Raw genomic sequence first — 6,000 nt, forward strand, 5'->3', positions numbered from 1 at the left:
TAAGTATAAATCAATACGCTAAGTACAGTTAAAAACAAGCTAAAACATACAGTTTTATTTGAAGTACATTTTACCAAAGCTTTTTCTAAGATATTTTTTACTACTTTTAAATATTAAGCTAATTATTTTTCATTTTTTTGTCAATATTATTTTTAAAATGTTTATTATACGAAACATTTAAAAATAATTAGCTTAATATTTGATGTATACTTAGAATGGAGTTGTAGTTTTAATGAAAACATTAGTAAAATGTACGATTAAATTCAATGGTGAGAGATAACGAGAAGTTCCTTTCAACAAGCAGTCTATTTATAACATTAGGGTTAAACTATCTCTTAATCCTGATGGTTACGTTATTATTTATCGCAGTTATACCTGCAATACAAAAAGTGTTTGCAAATGAACATAACTTAATGTAGCTTTATACTTACTGCCGGTGCAAAATTAGTAATATGTTATTAATAGATAAAATTGGAGGAGATTGAATTAACTGAGTTTTGAGAATAAAATATTTCCATTGTGTTGCAATTTATTTTGTTAAGTTATTTATATTTACTAGCCTGTAATTTCATTATTAAAAGTAGTTCATGTGGAAAAATTAGTGTTATTTATGCTTTTACATTTGAGAGTTTTTGTTATTCTGAAAGTTAATTACTATTAATGTAGCAGATCGGTGTTTTTTTTTTTGGCAGTTGTTAAAACAGTTCTTTTCAATATGGTAATTATCTCTGCAGCAAACTGATATAATTGGCGGCAATCATTTGGTTTAATGTGAAGAAGCAGTTGTAATGTACACTTCCAAATGGAGTGCTTATGACCGATGTCGTGAACAGTAGAAAAAGGAATCTTCAGTCTGTAACTAGATCGCGTAATAGACTTATCGGGCAGTGAATATATCGCTTACTTTATGTACAGTCTCTTAACTAACTGAAACCTTCTGATGATTTCCAGTTTGTGAAACCCATCTTCTAGTCTCCAGTTCATATCCTTGGAATACAATAGATTTGGATGTAGGAGAATTGACATTCAATTCAGTTCATACAAGCCGTTGAACATACATAACTGATTGAAAGCAAAGCATAAACTGAATATTTTTTGTGGGGGTCTGCATCTTGATGGACTACAATTGCATTCAATTCGGTTTGTATATGCTGCTGACTCTAAGAGTATACTGAACAAATTTTTGAGATACATTCTGTCATTTGACCCTACATTTAAGAGATTACAATGACCGTTTTCTTAAATGTGGACCATTAGTTTTGGATGCTTTCAGCCCAGACTTCCTGTATATAAAATGCATGGGTAGGTCTGATCAACATGCATATTGATAAAACGAATAAATCTATTTACCTGTTATAAATTTGCAAAATAGTTTTGTTTTCCTAAAACATAGTTGTGATAATAAAGTTTCAACCAAATATATAAATATAAGATAAGTAAAATACCTTATTATAATAAAGTTAACTCATTGATGATTAATTAATATCCAAAACCACTTTGATTATGAATATATCTTTAAAATATTCTATTTTTTTATACGTGTTTAGTGACTTTTTACAAGATATAATACTTAATGTTATTGTAATTCAAATAGTTTTACGTTATTCATAATTACCTTTGAATTATTAGTTATTTTTAATTTACAGGTTATTATTGATAAAGGAACCTCCAAGGGAAGTACCAAGAATCGCATTACTCAAAAGAGATGTGTAAATAATTCAGTATATGATGGAATTATGAAAGAAAAATCCATTGAATATAATCAAAGTTATAATTCAAAATCACATTTTAATATTCATACAAAAACGAAAAATTATGATTGTAATTTCTGCCAAAAACGTTTTAGTGATGTTTCTTATTTAAAGATGCATATTAATTTACACACCAAGGAGAAAAATTATGTATGTAAATTTTGTCAAAAGTCATTTAATTTCAGAAGAAATTTAACGAGGCATCTTAAAAAACAAACAAATAAGAAAAATTATATTTGTAACTTTTGTCAAAAGTCATTAAATTCTGAATGCTGTTTAAAGCATTTAAAGATCCATCTTGCTACTCATATGAAGGAGAAAAATTATGTATGTAAATTTTGTCAAAAGTCATTTAATATTAAAAGCAATTTAACGACACATCTTAATATTCATAAAAATGAGAGAAATTATGTTTGCAACTTTTGTCAAATGTCATTTAATTGTAAAAGCTATTTAAAGAGACATCTTAATAATCATACAAAAGAGAAAAATTATGTTTGTACATTTTGTCAGAAGTCTCTTTTAATCAAAGTTCTAATTTAAATCGCATTTAAATATTCATACTAAGGAGAAAAATTATATTTGTAACTTTTGTCAGAAGTGTTTTTATGAAATTTCTAATTTAAAATCTCATTTAAATATTCATACTAAGGAGAAACATTATATTTGTAACGTTTGTCAAAAATCATTTAATGCCAGAAGCAATTTAAAGAGACATGTAAATATTCATACAAAAGAATAAAAATTATGTTTCTAACTTTTGTCAGTAGTCTTTTAATCAAAATTCTACTTTAAAATCACATTTAAGAATTCATACTAGGAGAAAGAATATATTTGTAATTTTTGTCAAAAGTCGTTTAATAATAAAAATCATTTAAAGAGACATCTTAATATTTATACAAAAGAGGACGATTGTGCTTGTAACTTCTGCCAAAAGTCGTTTTATCGCATTTGATTTTAAAAAACACATTTATTTCCACTCTAAAGAAAAAAATTAATGTTTGTAACGTTTATCAAAAATCTTTTAAGTTTTTTAAGCATGGCACTTTTGGTATGTAATATTTTTATACATAAAAAATCTTTTAATAGAGTTATATTTTAGAAAGACATCTTAACGTTATTCTTATTAGAGAATCATTATGACCTTTAAAATTCTTATCGTAAGAAAATTGATTAAGGAAAAAATTAATAGCATTCTTTCAAGTGTGTGTAATTTAAGATTCATATAACAAAATTTATTTAATGTTTATAATTTAACATTACATTTTTCTCACTTTTATATGTTGCAACTAAAGGTGGAGAGGTTTCAATTTATATATTACTGTATTTTATAATGTGTGGGTATGTTTATGAACATTTTAAGTCCAGAACCATGGCAATCAGAAAATTTGGTGTAAAAAAGTGTGTGTAAAGTTCTTAAGTGAGACTTGTTATACAAATCACAAGTTACATGTGTTTTTCTTGAACATTTTTTCAAGTGCATTTTCACAAATAACCGTGATCATGAATGAATTTAAAGTCTCGTTCTGATTTTATATTAAAGTTAACTTTATAATAATAATAAAACCACACAAGAAGTGTGTAATCTGATATCTGTGCCGCAACTAGTTTCAATGTTTTCCTCCGTGCTTTTATGAATACCATCTTTTAATTGTATTCTTTATACAATTAAAAGTGTCAACAGCCTCATTACCTTATGTTTAATTTTAATGGTTCTGAAAATTCAAAATAAATTAAACTTCAGAAAACGCAATAGAAATTGTTTGTTCAGTATAAAAGATTATAATTTATGCAGGTTATTAATTTTTCACATACTATTTGTTCCGCACAAGATCTTCCCTTTCTAAACCACCCTGATGTATTCTCCAAGTTGTTTATTGATGTGCCCTTGTATTCTCTACAACTTTTGTAAGATTTTATAGATTACTGAAAGAAGAGAAATTCCTCTGAAATTATTAACTTCCATTTTGTCTCCTTTTTTTGTGTAAACGGTAAATTAGGGCAGACTGCACTTGTTGGATTTTTCCTGTATCCCAAATGTTCTAAAAATAATTTCTATAATAGATCATATATTAACTATCTAATCATCATAATTTAAAAAATTGCATTGTTATTCTCACCAGATGCTTTATTATTTTTTTAGAAATATGATTATATATTCTTTATTTTTTGTTTATTTGGGGGATTTGAGTTTTTTAGTTAAGTTACTAGTTTCAAACAGTTGAGCTTTTCTTTGGGGTTCTTTGCTGTTTCAATAGTTTTTCATAATAATTTGCTAAAGTTTTGCTATCACAAGTTTATTCGACTTAATTATAAATATTTTTACTTAAATTTTATCTGCAATTCATTTTTTAGAAATAAATTTTCTTTGTGAGTAGACTTATTTTATTGTAATAAAAATCTCAGTTTATTTAAATTTCAGTTTTAGAAATACACATATAAAATATAAATTGTAATTCTTATGTGATGATAATAACATTTTGTTCATTTGTGAAATTGAAACTTACGGATTAAATGATAATTTATATATGTTTATTTTATTTTAAAAGTTGTATTATCGATTAATTTTCAAATGTACATTCCAAGTGGTTCATTTTTTAATCTAATAAAGTGTCACAGAAAACAGATTGCTTTTTTATTTAAAACATTCCTTTTTATTAAAATAATAAATAGATTGTATTAGTGTGACTGAATGCAAGTTTATTAAAAATATTTTGTATTATTATGATCATTAAAACTAAATTAAGCTACTCTTTTTGCCCAACCTACGTGGTGAAAGTGTTACTAAAGTGTGTGTACATCCAGGTTTGGATTTCTGTAACGTTAACCTTTCCATTTTAAATGTTTATTGTTCCAACTCTGGAGTTCTGATTTTGGTGGCTTCTTATCAAAAAATAGATTGTTTTGAGATGCAGCATTTATAAAAATATCATTTTTTTATCTTTAGTGATCGAATAGTAATTAGTGTCTTATGTTTATACGCTATCTGTACTTGTTATTCTTTTATTTATCATTATTGTAATGTTACTTTATTTTCTTGTTATGGATAATAATTTAAAGATAATTTGTTCCAGCATTTTTTTTTTTTTTTTGAATTTTGACTCATTTTCATTCTCTTTTTTTCAGTTCGTTTCTTTCCACAGCTATTTTCTTTTTCTATTTCTCAACTCATGATTGAAAATTAATTTTCTTAAGAGTTGCTGTTTTAAAAAACTTTCTGCAATTACTACCTCTCAAGATCCTTTTTTTAATTGTTTCAATCTGATTTATTTTGCTTTTCTTTCAGCAAAAATCTATTAATTTTTTTCAGTATTCAGTACTTGTAAAAAAAAAGTGACAAAAGAAACAATCTTTCTTTTCGATGCCTATTAAATGTTTTCGTATTTTAATAGAATTACAATTGCTGGAAAATGATTAATGTTCAGTAATGACACAAATTCATAAAATAATGAAATTTTAGTAGTTTAAATCTGTGCAGTCGAAGAAATCAAAATTTTAAATAAAAACGGGTTCAGTTTTTATTTTTTGAAACTGTTGAATAATAATAATTCATAATTTTATTAATTTCCTAGATTGTCCTTTTTGTAATCTAAACTTTTCCTACCGCATTTAGTTTTCCTCCATTCTTTTTACTATCTAGAACACAATTAAAAGGGACCATACTCTCATTACCTTAAGCATTTTTTTAATTTAATGGTGCCGATAATTCAGAATAAATTTAACTTTAGAAAAGGCATGAAAATTGTTCAGTTAAAAAGTTTAATGTTTATGTCCATTTCTACCAGCAGAATCGCATACCTTTTTAAAATATAATTATATAGTTCTTGTATTTCACCATTCTTTCTCAGATTATTAATCTTACACAAACTATTTGTTTCTGTTCATTAACTTCCCTTTCTAAACCGTCCTGATCTACTCAAATTGTTTATTGATGTGCCCTTCTTTCTATTCTCTACTATTTTTGATAAGATTGTATAAGTGACTGAAAGAAGAGAAGTTCCTCCTCTCTAATTACACTGACAAACATAATTTTTGTGTACTAACATGTGATACATGATTTTAATCTTTTTTTTGATGCTGAAAACAAATATGAACTCAGAATCTTTCTATCAGTCACCATTTTTGTAATTTTTTTTAATTTTAATTAAAGTATATTTTTCATTTTTCTGCAAAGTTAGCATTTTAAGCTCCTACATATTGTATTTTGTTAGCTCATCTTTTATTGTTTAACTTTTAACATAATTTGTAA

Source organism: Lycorma delicatula, chromosome 11, assembly GCF_047948215.1.
Source record: "Lycorma delicatula isolate Av1 chromosome 11, ASM4794821v1, whole genome shotgun sequence".
NCBI classification, from domain to species: domain Eukaryota; kingdom Metazoa; phylum Arthropoda; class Insecta; order Hemiptera; family Fulgoridae; genus Lycorma; species Lycorma delicatula.